Source organism: Taeniopygia guttata, chromosome 2 (genome assembly GCF_048771995.1).
Source record: "Taeniopygia guttata chromosome 2, bTaeGut7.mat, whole genome shotgun sequence".
Lineage (NCBI taxonomy): Eukaryota > Metazoa > Chordata > Aves > Passeriformes > Estrildidae > Taeniopygia > Taeniopygia guttata.
The window spans coordinates 100,128,940-100,142,530 of NC_133026.1; positions in this window are offsets into that span (position 1 = coordinate 100,128,940).

Genomic DNA, 13,591 nt, shown 5'->3' on the forward strand with positions numbered 1-13,591 from the left:
ATCCAGAAGATTTGAGGTAGAGGTGGAACTGAATGATCTAGTAATAGGAATCTATTATGTCATGCCAAGGTCTTCAGCATCCTCCTTATATTACTTTTCATGGTGAATGCATGTTGTTGAACACCACCCATCTACATGGACCTAATGGTCATCAGGACGTGGGGTGACTATTGGCAGATCTAAGGAAAAGCAGCAAACTGAAAGACAGCTAGGGTGGTTTCCCAGATTATGTTGATTTAAACAAACATGGCTGTTGCATGGAGTACCCCAGGGCTTTTGAAGGAGAAAATGCAGACATGGACATCCTCTTCCCTTGATGTTCATTCTACAATCTTCTTCAAGTGGGCACTGAAGTTTGGTGGCATTCTCAGCATTCATTTAAATAGATTGAAATTACTCTGAGCCACCACAATGTAAAATCGCCACAGTTTGGAAAGGCATGGGGCAGTCATGCTGAAAGCCAGAAAAAAACCCAGAGAACAAAGAACAGCTATAATAAATAATAATGTTCTGAAAATAAATCACCAGAAAGACTGAGAGCCTGCCACCATAAACATTATTTTACAGGAAATGACAGTTCCTTGAAAATATTGAGCATAATTCTCTACGGGAGAGAGAAAAACAACAAACCCTTTTCAATTTTAGAATTGCCAATGATGTCAAGGCTAAACCATTTCTGTCTTGTGATCTTGACTAGATGGTCTCTGAATACAAGTGCATCAAGAATATAAATGTAACTCTTCCTATAACACTGGATCCAGCAGCTCTAGCCTGAGCATGGCCTTTACAGTGTGGCTGTTGATTATCTGCCATGGTTTAACCCCAGCTGACAATGCAGTACCATCCCTGTGCTCACTTATTCTCCCTCAGTGGGATGCATGAGAGAATTGGAAAGGTAAAAGTAAGAAAACCCTGATATATAATGCGTTGGGATAAAGACAATTAAAAGGTAAAGCAAAAGCTGTGCACACAAGCAAATGAAAACAAGGAATCTATTCACCACATCCTATGGGCAGGCAGGTGTTCAGCCATCTCCAGGACAGCAGGGCTCCATTACTCTTAACAGCAACTTGGGAAGACAAACACCTCTTCCTTCTTCTTCCCCCAGCTCTATATATTGAGCAGGATGCCTTATGGTACGGAATGTCCCTGAGGCCCGTTGGGATCAGTTGTGAGAAGCTGTGTCCTCTCCCAACTTCTCACACACCCTCAGCCTTCTTACTGGTGGGGTGGCATTAGAGGTAGTAAAGACTTTGACTCTACGTAAGCACTGCTCAGCAATATAATAATTAAAACACCCCTGAATGGCCAACACTGTTTTCCTCACAAATCCAAAACATGGCCCCATACCAGCTACTGTGAAAAAAATTAACTCTACCCCAGACAAAGCCAGCACACCAAATTTTGCAGCTTTTTAGCCTTATCCCAGCAGTTCATCCAGGAGAGACACAGCTGCACTGAACTATTTGCTTAGGATTTGAACTTTGTTATAAAGACACCACCCCTTCAAACATGTTACCTGCATGTCTTAATGGCTGGTGCCTGCATTTTGGGTTGTGTATCTGTGACTGGGTGCATGAGACAAGTAGGAAGGGGAGAAGAGGGAAAACTGGTGTAAACCCTGACCTCTCCTTTTGAATAGTCTGTGTGACTGCAGAGGTCATGGATGGTGTCTATTCCTCCTAGCTATGGGATGCCTCCAAGCTGACACATATTTCACACAGATGCTCAAAAGGACTGTAACTATTTCTGCCCCTCTTCGTTCATTAGACAACAATTTGCTTCTAAAAATTGGTTCTGAGCCTTGAGGACACTGCTTGTGAGTTTCTTATGCTCAGGTAACAGTCAATGCTGGCACCTAAAAGCTCTGCATTAACTTAAGGACTTGTGTTTTAACAAATACTTCAGCCTGTAAGCAGGGAAAGTATAAAAAAATAATGGTTAATGGGGGGCTTCTCTTCCTATTTTTAAACTACTTTGCATGTACATTTTTAAGTAAGAGAACTGTCACTTCCGCCACAATAGTGGCTTAATAACTGTAAAAAACATTTGATTACTGTCTTTGTACAAGCTTTTCTTGCAAGAAAGAAGATTCAAAACGAAGCAAAGAAAGGAGAGAATAAGGGAAAACATTTCTCTAATGAGAAACTGAAGGTCATTCCTCTTATCTACTCTGTTTTCATCTGCAAAGAGACATGCATCATGTTTAATAAAATATTTGATCCCAGCCAAAGAGTCATCCTCCTCCGTTGGTTTTAGTTCTGTGCTCTGTTTGCAAATAAGCAGAGGTCACTTTATTATGGGTTTGAGAAATAGTGAGAGAAAAACAGCCTGGAAAACAACCACTGAAAAATTGTTACTATTACTTATTACACTATGGAAATTTTACAACTAGATAGGTGACATGGAAGAAGGGAAAGATTTTTCCCTTCCCAGGTATACTTGTAAACACAAGGGACAGGAGGAATTATGGGAAAGGCAAAAAGGAGATCTCCCAGTCTTGTCCCTGGAATGATAAAGCTCAGTTCTGCTTCCAACTTCCACGACATTTGAAGCACCTCATTCTCAATCTGTGCTCAGAGCAATCTGAGTCAGGTATTTCACTGTAGTTCTAGGTGAGTCCCAGGTCGGGGCCAAATCCAGTCTTGTCTTAGTTACCATACCTGGTTACCTGTGCTTTGATGTCCAAGCTGGGGTAGTGACAGTGGTAGTCCAGGTTACTCTTTTGTGTCTCTGAACTACAAAGTCAACATGTTGTATCACCTTGGATAAGGTGAGAAAATATATAAAATATTTATATATTATAGCATAATGCTAAACTTTATATAAATTACAAAGTTTAGCATTATGCTCAACTACATTCCTCTGTATCAAACTAAAAATACATCATATAATGACAGTAGAAAAATTAAATTTTTAAAGACATATTTAAAATATGTCTTTTCTCCCTCTGACTTTTCTCTTTTGTCTTTCTAGTACTTTTTTGGTAAACAAAACAGAACCTTTATTTTTAAATAAAAATTTTATTAAATTGCTTTTGTCACTCTTCTGGAGGAAACTTGTACAGAAAATACAGAATTATGCAACTGATATATAAAATGTCACTTTTCATAACTGTTCAGGATTTTCCTGAACATGCAGAAGAAGTGATAAGAATGCAAGTCACATGAAGTCACTAGTGGGATGTTGACCATTTGCAATTTCTGGAAAGTCCATGCAGAATTTTGCAAAAAAATGTAGTCAACTTTAAGGTTGCCCAGGTGAAACACGCACGTGGATAGTGTTATGCCATTTAATTTTTCATTATTAGACAGTTTGCTCAAGATTCAAGAATTCCCTTAATGTCCAAACTAAGCTGTGTTTTTAGCTGTGGGCTGATCAAAACCTGTTGCCCTCTACTGTTTTATGTTTATCATACAATCATAGAATGGCCTGGATTGGAAGGGTCCTTAAAGGTGGCCTACTTCCAATCTTCCCTACCATAGGCAGGGATACCACTCACTACATCAGGTTTCTCAGGGTTCTACCCAAGCTGGCCTTGAACACTTCCAGGGATAAGACATCCACAACTTATCTGAGCAACGTGGTCCACTGCCTATCACCCTCTGAGTAAAGCATTCATCTAATCTAAACCTCCTTAAAACCATTGTCCCTTGTGTTGTCACTATTTGCCTGTATAAAAACTCCCTCTTCCTTCTCTTTGACAAACCCCCTTTAGGTACTAGAAAGTCATAACGAAATCTCAGAGCCTTTTCTTCTCCAGGCTGAACAACTCCAGCTGTTCCAGCCAGTCTGCATAGGAGAGGTGTTCCATCCCTCTGATCCCCCTGGATCCATAACAAATCCAAGCCATTTATGTGCTGGGCACCCTACAGCTGGACACAACAGTCGAGGTGGAGTCTTTCCAGAGGGGAATACATGGCAGAATCATCTCCTTCAACCCTCTGCCCAGGCTGCTTCTGAAGGAGCCCAGGCGAACACTCTGGGCCGTGAGTGCACATCACTGAGTGATGTCCAGCTTTCCATCCACAAGAATCCCCAAGTTCTTCTTGTCAGGGCTACTCTCAGTGAGCTCCCCTCCCAGTCTGTGCTCATGTCTGGGATTTCCCCTATCCTGATGCAGGACCTTGCACTTGGACTTGTTCAACTTCATGAGATTCTTGTGAGCCCACTCCACAAGCTTGGTCTCCCTGGATGATATCCTGTCCTTCTGTTGTTCCAACTGCACCACTCTGCTTGGTGCCATCTGCAAACCTGCCAAGGGTGCACTTAATCCCACTGTCTATGTCATTGAGGAAGATATTGAAGAGCACCTGTTCCAGGACAGAGCCCTGAGGGACACCACTTGTCACCTACCTCCACTGGACATACAGTCATTGACCACAACTCTCTGCCTGTATCCATCCAGCCAATCCCTTATCCTGCTAATTTCTCTTTCCAGCTGAGCTGAGTTGACCAAGGAGAGGTAAGGATGCAAAGGGCTTGTTTACTCAGCCCACTGTCAGGTATTTTGGGCTATAAACTCATGACCTCATGGCAAATAATGATACTGTGCATAGCAGCCGGGCAGTTCTAGCATCCTGCTACCCTTCTGTCCCTACTGCCCATAAGGGCTTTTAACAGGCAGGTAACCAGGAATGGACTCACTACCAACCCTCTAAGGTTGCTAAGGAGTTAGTGGAGGGAGAGATGAATACCTTCAGAGAAAAATCCAGCACTCAAAACAGGAACTCTGGATTGCCCTCTAAAGGTGCCTGCAGCCCTCTCCTAATTTTATTGCAAGACTGGGCTCCCAAGTTGAGTAGTGAAAATATCCATGTATGTAAAACATATCACAGACCTAATCTTTACATATGCCCACTTCAGCTATCAAACAATTCACCATGAGAGCAGAAGTCTGTGCAGCAGCAGAATCACTTGAGAAAGTGTAGTCGTGCAGATCCTTTGACCTTTCCACTGGTACTGTGTGTGTGTTTGAGAGCTAGGAGTCACTACTCAAGACTTGTAGGAATAGAACAGATGCAACAACTTGTGCTTGCTTTGCCTGTTTTCCTGTTTTGTGCCACTAGCAGGTGGATGCCTCATGGATTTGTCACACACAAAATACCTGAATCCCAGGACACCTCTTTGTAGAATTAAAAAAAAAAAAAACAAAAAACAAAACCAAGAAATTAGTTTATGAATCCTGCAATGTCAGACAGCTGCACATCAGCATTTGAATCTGATCCTGGGGAGCTCCTTGTGCTTCTTTGGAGATTGACTTGACCCTGTTGTGAATAATAAACCTACTCAGAAATTGAATCCTCTTGCCATATTAAAACATGCATTTCATTTTATTTTCTGGGCAGATTCAACACTGTCCTCAGTTACTATTGTCTTCTTTTCAGATAGATTTAGTAATTATAAGTGTAGAAATACAATTAGAGAAGAAAAATACAAAATTAATGGGAAAACATAATAGATCTACCAGGGTAGGTACAACAACTCAAGATGTAGCTGAAAGGATCTATTCCCAGAATGAATTCCAAAACTTTTTTTATACTCTCTCTATAATGTAAATGAAAAATGTTATATCTCTGGATAACAATCCAAAATACTCAGAAGCAATGAAAGGAACCTCACTATCTATCAAATAGTAGGTCTGCATATAATTATTTCTCGTGTTACCCTGCCAGGTAATTCTCTTCTGTTTTTGGTTTCGGTGAGTTTTTATTTGTTAGTTTGGTTTTGTTGATGTTGTTGTTTTTTTATTTATTTAATGAAACAGGTTTGGCAATGCTTACGTGGGATCCAAAATATTTTCCATGTTCACATGCCTGCACTGTTTTCACATTCAAATCTCAGTTTGTATCCCAGACTGTAGGAGCATGCACAATCACAGAATCATTCAGGCAGAAAAAGATCTTTGAATCATTGAGTCCAATGACTATCCCAGCACTGCCAAGTCCTTAAGTGCCACATCTACACATTGAAATACCTCGAGGGATGGTGACTCAACCACTTCCCTGGGCAGCTTGTTCCAGTGCTTGAAAACCCTTTCGGTGATAAAATTTGTCCTAATATGCAATCCAAACCTCCTCTGGAATAACTTGAAGTGGTTTCCTCTCATCTTAGAAAGAAAATGATATTTAGATTGTTTGGTGGGTTTTTAATTAGTATTTTTTGGTCTATAATGCCATGCTGAATCAAACTGGTATCTGAATGAAGAATTAAAATTGAGCTTTTTTTCCAACAAAATTATTAATTAGGATTCCATCCTGTAATTCCAGATGTGTGCTCTGTAACTTTTGTATGCTTTTTCCAGTGGTGTTCTTCTCTTAAGAATGAAGGCAGTGTTTTTCTAAGTCAAACTTGTCCTCTTGTGCCATGAAACAGACGTGTTACAAGCAGTGGTATTCCAGGTTTTTTCACACTGGTCAATGTGCCTGTCCTTTGCCAGCTTTGACTCCTTGGCTTAGAGGAGAGTTTACAGTCCATGCCTGTTGTCCAGGTCTCCTATGATGTGTGTAGGGTGTCTGATCCTTGGTGTTACATGATGTTTGAGAGCACAGCATGAAGCTCTTTCCTTAGTTCAGCAATAATTACTTGGAGCTGCTGAATATTCACTACTAAAGAAATATCTGTCTGACCACAGAAACAGCCCCTGTAAATGAATTAACAGGGATTTTTTTTTTTTTTTTAAGCTGTCAGGCAGCATGCATTACTTTCCTGTTTCACCTCAAAGCGGACTAAATTTCTAGCATTATTATCTAATTATAGCACTGGTCACTGGAATGGAAAATTATTGTTGCTTGGTTATCCATTGTTGGTTGCTATGGGGATAGATATCTCAGTCCAAACCAGTTAGTTTTCAAAATTATTTTTAAATGTATATTGCTGTATGGAACAACCCTGCCAGGTAATTCTCTTTTGCCTGGAGCCATTCATCAGCTGACTTCCTCTCCTACTTCTTGGCTCCCTGTTTCCTACCCAAGACAGGGATGAAACACATATGTGTGTGTGAACATAAAATAATTTCCTTCCCTTCTCTTCCTCATTTCGTCCATCTACTCCAAGACAAGTTTATCCTTTAGTTGCTAAGGGCTTCTCTCAAGGACTTTATCCTGGAGGGACAGGAAAAATGAGAAAAGGGGAGAGGTGGAGGACTATGTGTCTGCTCACCTATCAGGACACTGAGCTAAGTCATGCCAGCAGCCTTCCTAGCAGAGCCCTGCTGGGGCCACTTCCCCTTCCAACCTGAAATTCCCATCTGCTTTCTTATGGTGCAGATCCACCAGAGGCTGCCTAAGGTGTGGTAAAAACACACAGAGATTTTATAAGAATTTTTTCAGTCCACTTGTCCAGTGTTCATTTAAAGGGATGCAAAATGACAGGTTGTGCTTCTCCAGCCCTTGCAGAAGAGCTGGTGTTGCAATAGTAGGCTCTTCAAAAGGCAGGGAGGGATGAGGTGGAAGACATGGGGAAACTGAAAAGAGACATCAGGCTGAAAGCATTTCATTGTCTCACTAGAAGGGAGTGCTCCCTGCCCAGGAATCCCATGTGAATGAAGAGGAGTGTTTTTAGGGCATGCCTGCCCACCGCCCAGCTTTCAGGAATGATGCATTTCACCCGCTGTCAGCCTAAACTGGATCTGAGCTCAGGACTTACAGGAGTTAGTGGTTTCTTTGATTGCGTAGGCTCAGCTGGAAGAAGGAGTTCTGGCTGAAGCACAGGTGTGTGAAGTGATGTCTGCTCTTACACTTGGGTAATAAATCTATTATTTTACTGTTATACTGCTCCACAGAGAATTCTGGTTTTGGTCCAGTATGCTTTGGGATTGTCTCAGCCTCATTCTCTCTGCACTGATGCCGCCAGCTGAAGTGTAAATTGTGACGGTTCTTCTGTGATGCAAAGGCCCAGCTCTCTGCCAGCTACTAATGATATCCCCACCACATCACAGCATCGCTGACAGCCATTTCCAAAGGAGGCCAGATGAATGCTTTATGTTTTAATTCCAGCTAGCTCAGATCTGTTGCATAGCTCTGTGTTTACAGCAATCTGAGCAGGAGTGTCTTGGAGCCACTTAATTTCATCACGCTCTTTATGATCATGTTGTAATTATCCATAGTCAAACCAATGATCTTGATTACAGAGCATGACCAGGAATAATTGTATTTCATGGCATTGTTCCAGCTTGTTTAAAAATTTTCTTTAAAATATGCTTGAAATGTAAATGTATTAAACAAATACTCTAAATGGTTAATTCATTTTCACTGACAAGTAGGAAATTTATTACTTATGTTTTTTCAGGCTGAAAAATACTCTTGACAAGCTCTGCTCTTTTACTAGACAGTTTTAATTATGTGACATGCCTGTTTGTTATTTGACAGTCTGCTCATGTTTGGGCTCTGAACACACGGGAAAATTCATGGTTCATTGTTTATTGAGCAATCCTTTCAGACTTTGCACAATCTTTTGAAAAATTCTTCCAATGTATAATATGATTACATGCAGGCAAGTAAACTATGCATGCTGAATTAGAATTTTTTTTTAATTTGTTCACTACTGAGGTGTGGCTCTTAAAATCCCTGGCATACTATACCTCAGCAATCACAAAAATCTGATAGTCTAATCAGGGAAATATTTAAAGTACTAATAATCCTGAACTGTTGAAGCTGTCCTATACTTCTTATTCTACCAAGAAACTTGCAAGCAAACAAAGCAGTGGCTCCCCTGTACCTCACAAGCAATGCTTACTTGATTAGAAAGGAGCAAACAAAATTAATGTATAATTGCTAAAATTTACTTCTGATATGAGTAAATTCACAGATATGTCATGTCACAGCTCTGTGTGAAGATCCCAATAGCTTCCACCTTGCCTAGCCTCTCTTGTTAATGGATGTGGAAGAGCTTTCTTGTGTTATTGATGCAGCCACTCAATAATGCTGGAGGAGCTTGGGGATGTGTTTGGTTTCCATCCATTCAGTGAGCAGCTCTGTATTGTTAGTCCTCTGCACTGGCCACCAGACAATGCCATTTCCCTTATAAGTCATAACGAATATTGCTCCTAATGATTAACTTCTGATCTATGTGAAAGTGTTCAGTAGTCAAGAACAGATTTCCTCTGTAACTGCATAGACACTAAATGATGCTTTGAGACACCATTTGGATTCTGCCAGGTTTGATGTTCTATGAAACATGATGAAACTGGAACTGTTTGAGTACATGACAGTTCTCTCTTGTTGAGTTTTGCATTATTTTCAGGTAATGATGATAACATTTTGATGCTTCCTAATCGATCAGATTGTAAAACCCATCAGAACAAGACCAGCAATCAAGAAGTGCATAGAAAAAAGAGTTTCTAGAAATATGTATTTACTGAGCCAGATGAAAGTTCTAGACAGATTCTATGATATGAGTTGTGAACACTGACACAGGTTAAGAGGCAAAAAAAAATGGACCTTTGGTAATGCATCTGGTTTTAGAAAGCTTCTGCACACCCTGTGCCCAGTTCTAATTCATCTGAAATGAGTGGTGAAATTGTGGATTAATGAATGGAAGATAAATCAAGCATGGAGGAAATTTGGATGCTCCTAAGAAACTTTCCTGCTCTGCTGGGGCAGCTGAATATTTCTAAGGATGCCTACTCAGTGGAATGAATTTCCTTATTGTAAAGCAAGACAAGCTTATAATTTAGGAAGATAAATAGTTACTGACTACTGCTGGTACTGGGGAGTTAAACTTACTCTGAACCAAAAATCAGCTTGAACTATTTTTTTTTAACTTTTCTTGAACCAGAACTGAACTTGAATATTATTTTGAAGTTTAACTGAATTTCATGCTGGAAGTGAAGAACAGCTTCAGTCAGAGTTGAATGTGAGCTAAGCTTAAAAACTCAATTGCTTGACTCCTGGTGAGACACTGAAGGCTGTTCCCCCAGCTGCTGACAGGACTGAGCAGGAGGAGAATAGGTACGAGGAGAAGGATGTTTTCATGTATTCTTAGGGAGCACGGATCAAGGGACATAACACACTAGTTAATCATCACTGCAAATGTTAAAGCCATTTCCTTCCCCACAGGTCCCCAAAGCAGGACTCTCATATTGTAAGAATAACAAATATAAACCAGCACTATACAGCAGTGACTGCCCTGAAAAGGCTTCAGTAACTTCTCCTGCCTCTCAGTGGAACTTAATGCCTTGCCGCCTCTTTATATAGAGGAGTTTTATTTCTTCAGCTAGTTTAGCAGTCATTTATGGAGCTCGCCAACTGAACAGATTGTGTGATCATGTAACAATACATACATATATACATGTATCCATAGTGAAGCCCTTGTTATATTATTCAGAGTCTCTGACTGTTAGAACAAAGGCATGAGTTCATCATTCAAATAGCCAAACAAACACGAAAGCTCAGGCAATTAGAAGCTGTTTTCCTGAACAGCACTGTTTTGAAAAGTCAGGTCAATATAGTCAACTTCCACCACCAATTCTAAATTATTATAATCTACCTAATGAAATTGGTGACACAATACATTCTGGACTTTCTTCTCTACCAAGTAGCTCTCTTGGCCCCTGATTCTATTCACTGCCACTGATTTTGACTACTGGATGGAGTGGGAACAACATATTTCAAAAAAACCCCCAAGTTATCACTACAGAGAAGGTGACAAGATGAGGTAGAGCAAATGTTTTCATGGCTGAGGTTTGTTATTTTATAAAAGTAAGATCTTCTTCCCACTCTTTATTAAGGCTTCATCAACCTCCCCAGTGCTGCAAATGTTTTCAACTAAGGTGGGTGTTACACACTTGGGGGGCTGAGGTCCTGGTAGCTGAAAGTAAGGGAAAGAAATGCTGGTAGGTGATGAGATAGCTACATCCACTGCTAGCACATTTACTGGATGCTGAAGGACTCCCACAAACTGGCAATTTCCTGTGGTTTGCAGAGGGAAAGAGGAAAACTGTGTGGCCCACAGTGTGATTTCAGTAAGTTGTATGCCTTTAGGGAAGAAACAAACCTCTTGCCTTATATTCCAATTCCTTTTATGTCACTTTAAAAAACTGCCATTAGCTAAATAAGCTCCTGGCCTATTTCTAATAATTGTTGTCTATTATGTACACTTAATCCAACAGACACTTTCCCCATTAATTCTGTTTCTCTTTTTCTATTTTAGTCAGTCCTGTGATTTATTGCTTCCACGCTGACTAAAGTGCCTCTCCAATTTTCAAGTCAATGCATATATTGTTTCTGTCAACAGCTGAATACTGAAGGTGTACACAATTCTTGGTAAGGCTTCATGTATTTCTTTATACTTCTTACCACTCCAGAGGTGTGTGGTTGGACGATGGATGTTTTGTTGTTCTCTCAAAATTCTGTGTATGCAAACAGTTAACTCCCAGCAGTTGTGGGAAAGAGATGTTGTTACTTCCATGAAAGACGTTTTAGCCAAAAGGTGGCACTGCGGCTGCATAGATTTTGCAACAGATGAACAGTCTCGTAAAATGTAAGGAGCCACGCAATACACTTATTTAAAGTCCTCTTTTCATACAGTGTGAATGGAAAGTATTGAAAACTGGCTAATTAATTTCCAAACACTTAGCATAATACCAATGCTTTCTGAAGTAAAGAATTTGGTAACTGTACTATAAAGATAACAAATAGTGAATTTGTTAACCTGGCTTTAGTGAATTTGAAAACCTCAAAATCAAAACAAAAACAACAAAATTAAACAAAAACCCCCAAACCAAATCAATACCTGAAAATGTGTTGCCAAAGTGCACAGAATGTTTCAGCTGTGCATGTATCCTACATACAGAGACTACTATTAACTGCTGCTTTGTAGCCTTTAAGGCAAGGAGAACTTCCTTGGGAACTTAAAATTTTTAAGATGGGTCCTGTGGTCTTAAAACAGTGCTGGGATTGACTTTACCACAGCCTGATCAGACACTTGAGAAGATTAAGTACTTGCTGATCCTAGTGTTCTGCCACCTACAGACACCGTCACTAGATGTATTCACAAAGATTGATGTGCACAGGAACCTGTGCCAGAAGACTGAGAATCACATATCCAGGTTCGGTTCGTGGTCGAGATGCGTGAGTGAGCCATGCTGGGCCTGGATGTGGGGAAGGAGGGAGCAACCACCACAGGCTGTGCCCTGACACCAAGGTGTCACATTCATCCTGCTAAGACAGATAGAGGTTGCATTTTAACTCCACACACTGCCTGTGAGCTGACTGTACCTCCTCGAGGAGGCTTTGGCTCTGGTGATAGGATTCCTTTTATCAGCCTCATTAGGTACATGAAATTGCTGTCTGTAGCTGATTTTTCTTAACTTTCCTGAGTATTTTCATATATGTAAGTCTAGAGTTTTTACTTTTCAAATATAGTCGTATCAGATTCTGTTAGCATGTTACATAATATTTGAATATCCAAAAAATTGTCATTATTCATAAAACAAAAGTCAGATATCTGCATGGCTCAACACTTGTCATTTGAACCCCCCAAATGCATAGTTTTAATTTTTTTCTTTAAAAGACCCTTTGTATTTTCCTGTGAGTCACATTCATATTTGCAATTATTTTTTGTCTGCAAGAAGGACATGAAAATACTTTTTTTCAGAAAGCACAGGAAAGCAAAATAAGCTTAAGTAATTATAAGGGGGAACAAAAACCCCAAAACAAACATTCAAACAAGACTTCAAGAGCAAAATTTAGGACTCTTTATATTTGAAGTAAGACTGGATGAGGTCCTTCACCAGGAGGAAGGACCGAGAAATTATGTCAAGGACCCCAGGGTCACTGCTCCTGCTTTCTCTGACCCCAGAGTGAAGTTACCTAAAGCACTGCCCCCACCCAGAAGAGGATGTTCAATCTAAACTTCTCTCATATAAGTGTGAGGGATTGCAATACCTTGCCAAAAATGAAAAACATTTTTACTTGTATTGATAACAACATTAATAACTTTCTATTGATAGCAACATTAATAACTTTCTATTTTGCAGCATCGCTATTTCAGCCCCACCTGTGAGGTTCATTCAATACACGCACAGGGACGCACCAGCTGGGCCTTGAAGCGGTCCCTTTAAACCCACAGCATTTTCTAACCAGCACCGTATTTTAAAGGGTAAAAAGCTTTCCAGAAAAGTCAAATACATTCCAGCCACCGGAGATATTTATTTTCCAGGCGACAATTTTCTTGTGGACCTAAATGTGCTGCTGAAAGGGGAGGGGGAAGGGGGTGGGGGGAGAAGGAGGAGGGGCAGAAAGTGAACAGATTAGAGAAAAGAATCAAAAAAATCAAGAAAAAAAATGTTAAAAAAATAAAGAAAAAAAACTGTTAGCAACAAAAATTTAAACAAACAACAAAAAAAAGGTGAAGGAAAAAACCCCAAACTGTTAACACCTCTCCCGAAAACCAACACGAAAAGAAGCGTTAGGGAAAACCGGCGGAGTTTTCAGCGCAGAGCGGGAGCGGGCGCGGTGGCAGGACGGTCCCCGCGGAGCGGCGCGCAGGCAGGGGCGGGGAGGCGCGGAGCGGGGCGGGGCGCGGGGCAATTCCCTGGGGCGGCGCGGGGCGCTCCGGGGGTGCCGCCGCCGGGCCCGCGCCGTCGGGC